Below are 14,216 nucleotides of genomic sequence, written 5' to 3'. Positions count from 1 at the left end.
CTACGGTGAAGAAAAACGTTCGACTTCAGAAACAATCATTGCAGCAAGTCGATGCACAAATCTAATGTATAAAATCCTTGCCAACAAGACAGGGAGACTAATTTACGCATCGTAAGTCCCAAAAGGTAGACACTTCTTCAAGAGAATATGCCTGTCAAATATTACACGGCGAATACGAGTGTGAACAAGTACGCCAGCGAAGAAGGCCTACACATAATGCATTAGACCATGATCAGACCATACAGCAAGGAACAGATACAGGTATGATCAACACCATATCGGACAAAGAACCCACTTATTATGAATTAGCAGCCGGATTCTTGTTAATTAAACATATTTCCCTTGATGCCTTCCACCAACCCTTACTCCATGTAAAATGTACAAACTCCGTGTGAAACTAGTTTTTTTTGGACTTGGAGGTGTGTGTGCCTGCGTTTATCCCTCACCTGGATACGCACCACTTATCCCCTCTGAAATTTCACCTCAGCCGTGGTCATTTAATAAATATGATTTCTTCACAGAATTCACTTTAGATGAACAGTATATGCAGTATAACGGTGAGCATATCCTATGGAGTGCTTGGTGTGAAGACTGTGATGAAAGGAGCACGAGGGTCCGTGTAGTGTGATGAATTCATTATTATTGATAGTCTTTGTCAGAACGATCATGCCTTCGGCATCGCGGCTGTTTCTGACAAACAGGCAGATTTGACACGAAACTGTTTTGAAAACGCGAACCGTACGTTTGGGGAATGGGAGATGGCGTGTATTTACATTGTGTATAACAAGATGATCCTACGATGGAATCTGACCGAGCTCTTGGTCTGGATTTAACATTGGACCCTACTAAGCTGTTAACTACAATAGCCAAGTGGTTTAAATTTCTGTCAGGAGCTAGGGTGTCGACTGAGAAAGGGAGGTGCTGATATCATATACATGACGATGTTCATAATGCGGTACAAATCTGCAATAGAGCCTGAAAGTTGACCCCTGATGGCGCACTTCCGAAACCCTTGGATAGGAAAAAATAACGTGCAAAGATTTTAGAATTTTTAATATTTTTTCGTTCAGTTATTTCCATAAAAATCCAACTCGGAAAGGGGAATTTGGAAGATATTTGCTAGTATATCAATTTATATAGAAACTGAAAAATCACTTGACCTAAAAGAGAAATATCCTGCCAAAAAATAACCCATCACTTCCGAAAATCTAAAATACATGAAGAACAGTGCAATGCGGCAGTCTCGTACACAGATGAATATTCACGGTTTGAAATTTTATGCTAGTCCGTCGGTAAAACCGAAATAAAAGTAGATCAAAATATTTTAGATAGTCTTGTATTTAGAAGTAGTAAACTTATAACGAAATTCTACTTCAATTACGAAAAATTCTAATCTTTTACCTAACCTTTGTTAACAACAACTGCGTGATGTCAATTAAACGGAATCTGGAACCCATCGACTGCAAGTAGGTAAATCTTTGCAACGTTGTACAATCTCGTTTTCACGTAAGCACGGGCAGTGACAACAAACGTGCGTGAATATGGAGACCTAGGTACGATATCGCCGGAAGTGAAAGGTCATTAAGAAAATTCGTTTTTTACATATCTCAATGTAACTTTTCCTAAATATTACTTGAGGAAGACAAAGGTAAAATTCCAAGTTGAGTGTTTCATGGGGTTGTTTTCAGTTAGGAATTTTTTTTCCAAATATTATCGAACAACATAAAACGTAAACGTAAAATCCCCATAGCAGGACGGTACAAGGGTTCCGGAAGCTCGCTGCGTGACCTTTTACTTTCAAGCTCTAAACAGAACCTTATATCGAATGGAGATATTAATGATTTTTTAACTTATTTCCCTCATGAAGTGTAGAGGGGTGTATACTGGTACTCCATCCCTGGGATTTATTCCATTATACCAATACCCTGCCCCAGAAACGTCTTTACCGTGCTGGAAGTTCACTCGCGTAAATTAATGTTATAAAATTTAAGACAGGAATTTATAACAGCAAATTCGTAAACTACTTAAATTTACATAGCCAGCCATTCCTTTTTGTTGACTAAAAAGCTGCATTAGGTCATGGTGAAAAAAAAATTATCTTGTTTTCGATCTAACTCGTATGTGCGCGACTTGAAGTCGTACAAGTTGTGTCTCGTACTTACGACGTAAATATGACTTATATCTCGAACGTACGATTTACAATACGACTGTTTCATCATGCTTGATTCACCACAATATACCGCATCACTATACTATAGTGGAGAGACTGTTACGTGGCCGGTCTCAAACGAGTGTTAAAGCAGCGGCTAGCTTTTCCGAACCCTGTTCCGCCGAAAATCATGCCCATTGTCACGACGGCCTCCACACGGAGGCTTTACTGCACTCCAAGAGTACTTGGATTTGCGACCCATCAGGAGTCATTATCTGGGTGCATTATTTCCTCTCCAAACATGCCAAACGTCACCACGGGTTACCGTCTAAATACCCCCCCCTTTTATTCATTGCTGGGGTTTATTGAGGGAGCAGGCCATCAAAATGAAAATGATTGGGAGTATTGTGCCCTGTTTTGTTCAGCATTCTATCAGACACGTCAAGCGTGTAAGCTACGTTGGGTATCGCGAATAGTACCCGGTATGCATATCAACGTACACGTACTGTACCCATGACGGTGCTGATTGGATCATGGAGGAAGGAACATCTGTATCAACTCTGCAGTGGACAGATGCACGCAGACATGACAGGCCTAGTATGACAGACTGCACTTTTTACCCTGGTTTGCAGCCGATATGCTAGTGCAGGAAGGGTGTGCGTTCAACAGTTTCACTATCCAAAATCTCCATATTTACCGAACAGAACACACCGGGGCCTCTGAGGACGAAGTGTGCGGGACGGTTTCTAAACCTCGCGGGTGATAGGGATCTAACAGACACGCATCGCCATGGAAACATCATCGGACGGAGGCACAAATGCCATAAATGCAACTTCGAAACCTAGAAGTGAGCACTTTGTAATTGTACAACACCGAATTGAGAGGTTGACGTGGACCGTTTTGAATTTTTTTTACTGGACACGATTGAAAACTGGAATCTCCGGCATGTGTCATCTCACGTTTGTTTGAACAGGACAAGGCTGAAAGGTTCTTGTTCTGATTGAAGAGACTGGGGGAGAGGTGAGGTTTCGATTAAAGGAGCCGAGATTAGTATTTTTTGAGGGAAGAGTAATTAATCTGAACTTAATGTCCAGTCATGCGTAAGGCTTGGTCTGGCGCACGTCATCTTCCTTAGATATGAATCTGGGACGTTCGTCCCAAATCTGGGTGAAAGAGGTAGAAGTCGTTTTGAAAAGCCGATTTACGAAGTAATCGATTTACATATCTGTAATGTTTTAGTTTATACTGATTGAATGCAGAAGTGCTTGCTGTTGCCGCCCACTGCGCACACACCCACCCACGAACTCGTTTTGATGTTTGAACACTACGTTTGAAATGGTTTTTTATTGACTTTACCCTTACACCGGAATAGGCCTATATTCATAAACACTGCACGGTGTATACTCAGTGCTTGTCTGAGAGCTTATGTAAAAAAAAAGTCACAATTTCCTGCTTGCTGGTACGGATGTCTTCACCACTTGATCACTGACCTTTTTTGTGGACAGTTTCCTTGAATGTTCCTTCCCATACCCAGTAATTCTCTAAACCTCTTCAGAGGGTTGGAACTTCGTGTGAAAGTGGCGAAGTCCACTCATCTTCACTTCCTGCGTTTTGTCTCCCACGTGCACATTAATCAAGTTGTACACGTGTTACGGCAGATGTAACAATCAGCCAATAATGTAATACCGGCTGATAATGTAATAACAATAGACCAATAATGTAATAACCCAAGCGACCCATAATGTAATAACAATCGGCCGATAATGTAATAACCTAAAACTGGCCGATAACGTAATAACATGGAGGGTGATAATGTAATAACATGGAGGGTGATCATGTAATAACCATGGATTTGCTTGTTTCTTAAAAGGCTTTGGGAGACTTAGGTTTGCTTCGAATTTTCCCTGCATATCCTTCTTTTACCTTATTGCTTTTGAAGTGACAATTTTTTTTCAATTTTTTTGTCATCAAACTATAACTGAATGGAAATCATCTTTTCCCAATGTATATATAACACTCAGATGAATTATGGTGACCCATTACATAAATTTTGTTCTTTTTTAGTGTTTAGGTGATTTCTATTAACAGCACAGTCACCCATTGGGCTTGATTAGCATTAAATGTTCAAACTTCAAAACTCTATGCATCTATCCCCTTAAGTACATGTCCCACTGGGTTGAAATTTTGCAAATACATGTAGCTAGAAAGGGAAGTGTCGAGGAAGAAAACTGACATCATGTCATGATGACGTCATCAGTTGACAAATCGCATGACATGAAAGGTGCTCCCTTTAATTAAAGCCCCATATATTTTCTAAAACGTGTCAAGTTGGGTAAAGACTTTGCAGACATCGCAAAAGGGATATGCTATAGACGAAAACTGACCTCATGTCACGATGACGTTATCAGTTAACATGTCGGGTGACATTAGGGGTGCACCCTTGCAAAAAGGCCCTCAATATGTCCGCCGAGCTCATTAATAAAAGTTATACACTCAAAATATTCTATATTAGAGAGTCCTGAGAGCCATGAAATTGAGGAATTGGAGAAATATGGCACTGAACCCCTGGCCCGGACTCTGGGCTTCAAATTCTGAGTAATTTGGATGCAGTTAGGTCCGAAAATGGCACTATTTGGCCGTTTTGCAGAGGGATAGTTTTTCAAAATGGCTACTTTTCTAGGCAGGGACATTTCTTCATTTTAGGGGTAGTCTGCTTCTGGTGAAAATTTCTCAAAAATTCATTGGTCAACCCCTCGAAAATTGAAAGGAAAATGAAAGGGGACATGTCAATCATCGTATTTCTGTGCAGCCAGGACACCTGTGAGAGTTGTGAGTATTTTTTAAATTATTGCAAAGTGTGGGGATTTATCATTGCAGTCTATGGGGATTTATTTGTAGTGGTGCACCCTTAGAGATGTATCTTTTAAAGCCCTGCATCTTCTGAAGTATGTCATGTCCGACTGACTTGACTCTTTGCGGGTAGTGCGAAACTGTTGTGTTATATACGAACATTAACTCAATTTTAATGAGGAGCTCATCACGTCAGAATGAATATAATACTCCCTAAGAAGCAAGCCAGAGTGTCCCCCAGCAGGTCAGCATCCAAACTCTCAGTTCAGCAGTATTACTGTGATTCCTACCCTCTAACCTCGAAAATAGATGAAAGTGAAAAATATCCTTGCACAAACCTGTCAAAATCTCATCCTGGCTCAAGCTACTCCTTTTCCACCTTATTATGTTCTTCATTGTTCTCATGTACACATAGCTTGTTTTTGAGCTTTCTATAGTTTCTTTAGTATAGGGCCTAAGAGGGATCTGCAGTGTAAACTCGAAGAAAACCAAATTCCCCAAAGCTTTCTAAGAAATAAGCAAATCTACAGTTATTACATTATCGGCCTCCATGTTATCACATTATCGGCCGGTATTACATTATTGACCGATTGTAACATTATTGGCCGTAACAACATATGCACACTACATTTCTCCACACAGGTCCTTTGGAATAAAAGGGGGCAAGTGCCGACTGGAGCGTTTTGCCGTCAAAACTCCGTATGGTTTATTATGCCAACTCAGGCTGCGCAGTCACAAATCGATTCTGCTTCCCGGCGGGTTGTTGGGACGATGTCAGTTGCAAATGACGCATTTATCAAAACGTGAAAGGAATCTCTCCGTGACTCCTAATTGTTTCGTACATTTTTACAACAGCGCTTCGTTAAACGAGATGTTTTGATAGTGTTGTTATAAAACGCACAACGTACAACGTATCCCGCAGCGCTTCTGTGATGCATGCTTCATGTCGTAAGCCTAGTTTTGTCCTGCCTCTACCAACAGCATGTAAACATGTGTTTCAAGACCACTCTGTAAGCTGCTGTAGAAGACAGTGACAAGTGCCTCAAACACTCTGGAAAAATACAAAGAAGTTTCGCTAGTTTTGAAAGCACACATCAAACTAGAAGAGCTAATTTCTTCATCTTTCGTTTTCTTTTGAATTTTAGAGCAGGCTTGGCTGACGACTTATAAAGACATTCTTCGCCCCCCATGCAAACTGGATGATCTTTCTAGAAAAAAAGGCGTGAAGCCCATCACCATTTCGAAAATCAATGCCTACTCTCCAGTGCAAAATGGAGTCAAAAGGAGTGCCTCGATTTATTTCGGAAATACAAACTGGCAATCCATTTGCAAACCATTTGTAAAGCATTAACAAACCACGCAGTTCAAATGCCACAAAATGTTCTAATATGCAAATCATGACTTCGCTAGCGCAGGCAGTTTTCGGTCTGTTTTAAGGCCTGCATGATAATGTGTTCTCATTGTTCTGTTCACACGCGGCACATATCCCATTCATTCCCCGCAGGAAGTTGCCAGTTAACATGCAGGTAAACCCATGCTTGAAATCTTTGCCTGGCAAATATATGCATTCACCAATACAAAAGTTGAGTTTGAAATCATTGAACCATCTCCAGCACTGAATAGCAATTCTTGTTCAAGAAACGCAGACGTTGACATCTCAAAAATGGAAGACAAAGATCGAGGGAACAGTTTTGATCTGCACTGGCTGTCTGAAAGGGTTGAACATCCGATCTCTGGCGCAGTTTTGAAGTTACTTTTTAAAGCTTCACAAATCACAATAGTGATTCGTTTTTAAACTTTAAACCAGTTTATTGATTTATTTTTTGAAAATGCAACACAATGGGGAAAAATATATCATCAGTGACTGTGACTGCTTCTTGTGACATGAGTCAGGTCAAGCGCTATACTGGCGGCTTTGCAACAGCACGTCCGGGAGAATATAGCCTTGGTCAAGGCGTTTGTCAGTCGTCGCAGCGCAGCGCGCATTAGCCGCTCGCTGACCTAGTACGTACCGCGTACGTACATGTAAAAAACTCAAAACTTTACAAAACCAAGAGTTCCATCGAAGTTTTCATCTCAATACTCCATTGGTTCGAAAACATCAAAAATAGTACAACCAAGATACAATGTAAGAAAGTCCTGAGAATCTATAATCTACAAATTCAACTCACCAAGTTCACAGCAGACCAAAGCTGAAGGCAGAAGTTGATTAGTACAAAGAGAGAGAGGTTAAGGTGGATGCTGTGGTCTCTCCTGCTGCCGGTCCGCATCTGACTATATCTAAGGAACTCACATGCATCAGGCCTTGTGCAATAGGGCATGACAGGATATTTACTCTGGGGATTATTTTGGAAAGGGGGGGGAACCACTCCTAGCAAATTCAGGGCAAGGTAACAAGAAATTAAATGTTAAAACCAGGGGGGCAACTCCTATACACAAGCAGGTAAAGCAAAAACAACTAAGTGAAAAGAGTTCCCTCTACACACGTATAAAATGAAATTCAAACAAATCATTCTTTAAACTTCGACCTTTGGATTGTATGTTGTTTTAGGTGAATAGAATGCATATCAAGTACAAGTCAATTGCATTTCAGACGCCATCTGCTAAACCGTTAGAGTGAAAAGCCTCTTTAGTAACAACAAATGTACACCCTTGATTGTATGCAGGATAAATAGATTAAATGGTGTAACAGGAGCGTTGTAATGAGATATGCAGAGACATTAGTGAATTGATCATAAATCATGTCTCGCAAACGAAGAGGCAAATCCTCCATCGCATGTGGTAACCAAATTCTTCCTGCTAAACGATTAATATTTTAAGAACAGCAATACAAGAGAGCAGAGCACGGCCCGTTGCAGGAAACGCCTCTTGCGTTTTACAAATCGTCATTCACCCTTTTGCTTTCTGTCGTGTGTGCTGTCGTCTCTGTGAGTTTTATTGCAATAATCTTAACGTGTGTTTGATGAATGGCGTATTTCACGAGGAGATTGGGGTTTATCTCTATGCAATTTTGACAGGGTGTACCAAAGGGTCATTCTCTAGATTTGTAGAGTGAAAATTTTAGAAACAAAGAATGAAAGAGGAAGCTAGGAATTAATACGAAAATGCCAACGTCATGGAAAATAACAGGTAGAGCATAATTGACAAAACGGCGCAGGCAACTACTGCATACACCGACATGCACACAGACGACAGCGCCCCCAGCGTTAGAGCCCCCCCCATTACATGCACATTTCCAGGGAAATTTCCACGGTTGGCAAGTTTTAGGATTATTGCCACCACCTCCCAAACTCAGATTTATGCCCCTGCTTGTGTTGTAAGGGTTAGGAGAAATCTGTCACCGGATGGTAAAGTTGAAATTGAGACTGAAAGTTAAAAAAGGTGAAGACCACATATGTGATTTGCAAAGCCATTATTTCTTTATACCTGTAACTCTTTTTTCATGTGGAGCTCGAGTATAGATCTTGCGGTATATCCGACCCATATCCTGCAGGCTTCCCAAATACACACATGTACATATACACGATACTTAAGCTTCTGTCGCTATTATTCGAATTAAACTCATTGTTACGTGTTTTTCAAGAGATTGTGCAGGGCAAAAGAGGATCCAATTTGTTGAAGGTTGGCATCACATGACCGAAACATTCAATTTTGTGAGCACCGATATGAAACTAGATTGTTCTCTTTTCACATTACAGGAACTTATCTGGATCCTCTCAAGGCCTGCGCGCTTAGTGGTGAAAGCGGCGTGAACATCGGCAAATCAGAGTCGGCCACGTACAGCAAAGTACATGAACATTGTGCGTCAGACCAGACCCACTGCGTCACGTGTCTCCGTGCTGAACGACGTGGAGCGCAGTCGGCTGAGCAACGTCATGCGGCGCATCGACGGGGAGCGGGCCTACAGCACAGCCGTCATGGACCGCCAGAAGAGACAGTTCAAGAAGTCACTGGAGAGCTTGGACCGGCACCGAAGTGGTTTGCTGCGCCACATCGATGAGGTCGTCACTAGGCCTGCAAATCTGCGGGCCAAGCAGAGCTTGCCTCTGACTCGCAGACAGCAGAGGTGTATGAGACGAGGTCACAAAGCCTGACGATCTATCAGCCGCCAATTCAGCACCCGATAGCTTTCCAAAAAAGGAAGGAACGGACAGAGCGGGGTGCAGCGGGTCCGCCACAGAACTCCCCGCTGTCAAATCGCTCTCAAGGGCCCCTTATGCACTGCAAATTCGCAGTGAGGGGACTGGGGCAGAACCCAGCGATGAGACGGGGGAAGCCAAAGGGGAGAATGTGCCCATATTTTACACAAGACTCGGTCCAGAGAAACTAAAAGAAGAAGTCCGCATGGTTAATACAAACGAAGATGCGAAAAAGGCCAAGATAGTTACTGACTAATTGAGGGCCAGCTCCAGTTTTTGCTTTTAGTTATATTTGAAAGTGTGAATAAATATAAATTTCAAATTTCTAGCATTAACTTTCCTAGTAAAATAACAGTCTGGCATTGATTGGCAGGGCCGCTTTTTATTGTGGCATTGTCTGCTCGCTGTGGATCCATTCTATCTTTTTATGCAGCAATATGTACGCTTTCTTTCCGAATCCCATCCGTTTAACCGTACTTTCCAACCGCTGATTCATTTCATTAGTGGTAATGTACATGTTTAGGTTTAAAGTCTGGTTTCAATATGGTCGTTTGTAACGCAGACGGTCCCCAAGACACGAAAAAGCAGACACGAACGGAAGAGACAGTGCCTGTCATTACATGTACACCCTAAAAGTTAAAAAAAAAATGGCGTCTGAAACTCCATGACTCTTTGCAGAAAATGTGCTCATAGATTGACTGTACCGCCTGGTGATGCAAACCTGTGTTCCAGTTTCATGCATTTCATTGATGGTCAGCCATTTAGTTGATCATAAGGGTGTAATACTTAAGCACCGAGGAGAAAATGGGCAAAATTCGTGAAACAAAGGAAGAGGGACATCGTTGTATGCCGGTCATGTCAGCAGGCGTGTTTGTATGGGAATACCACGGCAACTCGACGCAGACAGTCGGCAAAGTTGAGCCTAGCTGAACTTTGCCGATCAGGTGAATAGAATGCATACCAAGTACAAGTCTATTGCATTTCAGATGCCATCTGCTAAACCGTTAGAGTGAAAAGCATCTTTAGTAACAACAAATGTACATCCTTGATTGTACGCAGGATAAATAGATTAAATGGTGTAACAGGAGCGTTGTGATGAGATATGCAGAGACATTAGTGAATTGATCATAAATCATGTCTCGCAAACGAAGAGGCAAATCCTCCATCGCATCGATAGCTTTCCAAAAAAGGAAGGAACGGACAGAGCGGGGTGCAGCGGGTCCGCCACAGAACTCCCCGCTGTCAAATCGCTCTCAAGGGCCCCTTATGCACTGCAAATTCGCAGTGAGGGGACTGGGGCAGAACCCAGCGATGAGACGGGGGAAGCCAAAGGGGAGAATGTGCCCATATTTTACACAAGACTCGGTCCAGAGAAACTAAAAGAAGAAGTCCGCATGGTTAATACAAACGAAGATGCGAAAAAGGCCAAGATAGTTACTGACTAATTGAGGGCCAGCTCCAGTTTTTGCTTTTAGTTATATTTGAAAGTGTGAATAAATATAAATTTCAAATTTCTAGCATTAACTTTCCTAGTAAAATAACAGTCTGGCATTGATTGGCAGGGCCGCTTTTTATTGTGGCATTGTCTGCTCGCTGTGGATCCATTCTATCTTTTTTATGCAGCAATATGTACGCTTTCTTTCCGAATCCCATCCGTTTAACCGTACTTTCCAACCGCTGATTCATTTCATTAGTGGTAATGTACATGTTTAGGTTTAAAGTCTGGTTTCAATATGGTCGTTTGTAACGCAGACGGTCCCCAAGACACGAAAAAGCAGACACGAACGGAAGAGACAGTGCCTGTCATTACATGTACACCCTAAAAGTTAAAAAAAAAATGGCGTCTGAAACTCCATGACTCTTTGCAGAAAATGTGCTCATAGATTGACTGTACCGCCTGGTGATGCAAACCTGTGTTCCAGTTTCATGCATTTCATTGATGGTCAGCCATTTAGTTGATCATAAGGGTGTAATACTTAAGCACCGAGGAGAAAATGGGCAAAATTCGTGAAACAAAGGAAGAGGGACATCGTTGTATGCCGGTCATGTCAGCAGGCGTGTTTGTATGGGAATACCACGGCAACTCGACGCAGACAGTCGGCAAAGTTGAGCCTAGCTGAACTTTGCCGATCAGGTGAATAGAATGCATACCAAGTACAAGTCTATTGCATTTCAGATGCCATCTGCTAAACCGTTAGAGTGAAAAGCATCTTTAGTAACAACAAATGTACATCCTTGATTGTACGCAGGATAAATAGATTAAATGGTGTAACAGGAGCGTTGTGATGAGATATGCAGAGACATTAGTGAATTGATCATAAATCATGTCTCGCAAACGAAGAGGCAAATCCTCCATCGCATGTGGTAACCAAATTCTTCCTGCTAAACGATTAATATTTTAAGAACAGCAATACAAGAGAGCAGAGCACGGCCCGTTGCAGGAAACGCCTCTTGCGTTTTACAAATCGTCATCCACCCTTTTGCTTTCTGTCGTGTGTGCTGTCGTCTCTGTGAGTTTTATTGCAATAATCTTAACGTGTGTTTGATGAATGGCGTATTTCACGAGGAGATTGGGGTTTATCTCTATGCAATTTTGACAGGGTGTACCAAAGGGTCATTCTCTAGATTTGTAGAGTGAAAATTTTAGAAACGAAGAATGAAAGAGGAAGCTAGGAATTAATACGAAAATGCCAACGTCATGGAAAATAACAGGTAGAGCATAACTGACAAAACGGCGCAGGCAACTACTGCATACACCGACATGCACACAGACGACAGCGCCCCCAGCGTTAGAGCCCCCCCCCCCGTTACATGCACATTTCCAGGGAAATTTCCACGGTTGGCAAGTTTTAGGATTATTGCCACCACCTCCCAAACTCAGATTTATGCCCCTGCTTGTGTTGTAAGGGTTAGGAGAAATCTGTCACCGGATGGTAAAGTTGAAATTGAGACTGAAAGTTAAAAAAGGTGAAGACCACATATGTGATTTGTAAAGCCATTATTTCTTTATACCTGTAACTCTTTTTTCATGTGGAGCTCGAGTATAGATCTTGCGGTATATCCGACCCATATCCTGCAGGCTTCCCAAATACACACATGTACATATACACGATACTTAAGCTTCTGTCGCTATTATTCGAATTAAACTCATTGTTACGTGTTTTTCAAGAGATTGTGCAGGGCAAAAGAGGATCCAATTTGTTGAAGGTTGGCATCACATGACCGAAACATTCAATTTTGTGAGCACCGATATGAAACTAGATTGTTCTCTTTTCACATTACAGGAACTTATCTGGATCCTCTCAAGGCCTGCGCGCTTAGTGGTGAAAGCGGCGTGAACATCGGCAAATCAGAGTCGGCCACGTACAGCAAGTACATGAACATTGTGCGTCAGACCAGACCCACTGCGTCACGTGTCTCCGTGCTGAACGACGTGGAGCGCAGTCGGCTGAGCAACGTCATGCGGCGCATCGACGGGGAGCGGGCCTACAGCACAGCCGTCATGGACCGCCAGAAGAGACAGTTCAAGAAGTCACTGGAGAGCTTGGACCGGCACCGAAGTGGTTTGCTGCGCCACATCGATGAGGTCGTCACTAGGCCTGCAAATCTGCGGGCCAAGCAGAGCTTGCCTCTGACTCGCAGACAGCAGAGGTGTATGAGACGAGGTCACAAAGCCTGACGATCTATCAGCCGCCAATTCAGCACCCGATAGCTTTCCAAAAAAGGAAGGAACGGACAGAGCGGGGTGCAGCGGGTCCGCCACAGAACTCCCCGCTGTCAAATCGCTCTCAAGGGCCCCTTATGCACTGCAAATTCGCAGTGAGGGGACTGGGGCAGAACCCAGCGATGAGACGGGGGAAGCCAAAGGGGAGAATGTGCCCATATTTTACACAAGACTCGGTCCAGAGAAACTAAAAGAAGAAGTCCGCATGGTTAATACAAACGAAGATGCGAAAAAGGCCAAGATAGTTACTGACTAATTGAGGGCCAGCTCCAGTTTTTGCTTTTAGTTATATTTGAAAGTGTGAATAAATATAAATTTCAAATTTCTAGCATTAACTTTCCTAGTAAAATAACAGTCTGGCATTGATTGGCAGGGCCGCTTTTTATTGTGGCATTGTCTGCTCGCTGTGGATCCATTCTATCTTTTTATGCAGCAATATGTACGCTTTCTTTCCGAATCCCATCCGTTTAACCGTACTTTCCAACCGCTGATTCATTTCATTAGTGGTAATGTACATGTTTAGGTTTAAAGTCTGGTTTCAATATGGTCGTTTGTAACGCAGACGGTCCCCAAGACACGAAAAAGCAGACACGAACGGAAGAGACAGTGCCTGTCATTACATGTACACCCTAAAAGTTAAAAAAAAAATGGCGTCTGAAACTCCATGACTCTTTGCAGAAAATGTGCTCATAGATTGACTGTACCGCCTGGTGATGCAAACCTGTGTTCCAGTTTCATGCATTTCATTGATGGTCAGCCATTTAGTTGATCATAAGGGTGTAATACTTAAGCACCGATGAGAAAATGGGCAAAATTCGTGAAACAAAGGAAGAGGGACATCGTTGTATGCCGGTCATGTCAGCAGGCGTGTTTGTATGGGAATACCACGGCAACTCGACGCAGACAGTCGGCAAAGTTGAGCCTAGCTGAACTTTGCCGATCAGGTGAATAGAATGCATACCAAGTACAAGTCTATTGCATTTCAGATGCCATCTGCTAAACCGTTAGAGTGAAAAGCATCTTTAGTAACAACAAATGTACATCCTTGATTGTACGCAGGATAAATAGATTAAATGGTGTAACAGGAGCGTTGTGATGAGATATGCAGAGACATTAGTGAATTGATCATAAATCATGTCTCGCAAACGAAGAGGCAAATCCTCCATCGCATCGATAGCTTTCCAAAAAAGGAAGGAACGGACAGAGCGGGGTGCAGCGGGTCCGCCACAGAACTCCCCGCTGTCAAATCGCTCTCAAGGGCCCCTTATGCACTGCAAATTCGCAGTGAGGGGACTGGGGCAGAACCCAGCGATGAGACGGGGGAAGCCAAAGGGGAGAATGTGCCCATATTTTA

The 14,216-nt window shown here is 42.6% G+C and overlaps 1 protein-coding gene and 2 pseudogenes across 1 annotated transcript in view; 2 read left to right on the top strand and 1 right to left on the bottom strand.

Annotated features, from left to right (window-relative positions):
- LOC147800384 (uncharacterized) overlaps positions 1 to 7,466 on the bottom strand; it is a 43,720-nt gene extending 36,254 nt beyond the window's left edge. The window contains exon 1 of the mRNA XM_087144015.1: positions 7,171 to 7,466. The gene's annotated coding sequence lies outside the window, so the exon portion shown is untranslated. The remainder of the gene's footprint in view (positions 1 to 7,170) is intronic.
- Positions 17 to 11,427, top strand: LOC147800383 (uncharacterized; annotated as a pseudogene).
- A 916-nt stretch (positions 11,428 to 12,343) lies between these two features.
- LOC147800382 (uncharacterized) lies at positions 12,344 to 13,961 on the top strand (annotated as a pseudogene).
- The last annotated feature ends 255 nt before the right edge of the window (positions 13,962 to 14,216 follow it).

This window comes from Acanthaster planci, linkage group LG01, assembly GCF_054643075.1.
Source record: "Acanthaster planci isolate LZ-2023a linkage group LG01, COTS_SCS, whole genome shotgun sequence".
In the NCBI taxonomy this organism is placed as follows: domain Eukaryota; kingdom Metazoa; phylum Echinodermata; class Asteroidea; order Valvatida; family Acanthasteridae; genus Acanthaster; species Acanthaster planci.
This window is presented reverse-complemented; position numbering and strand designations above follow the sequence as displayed.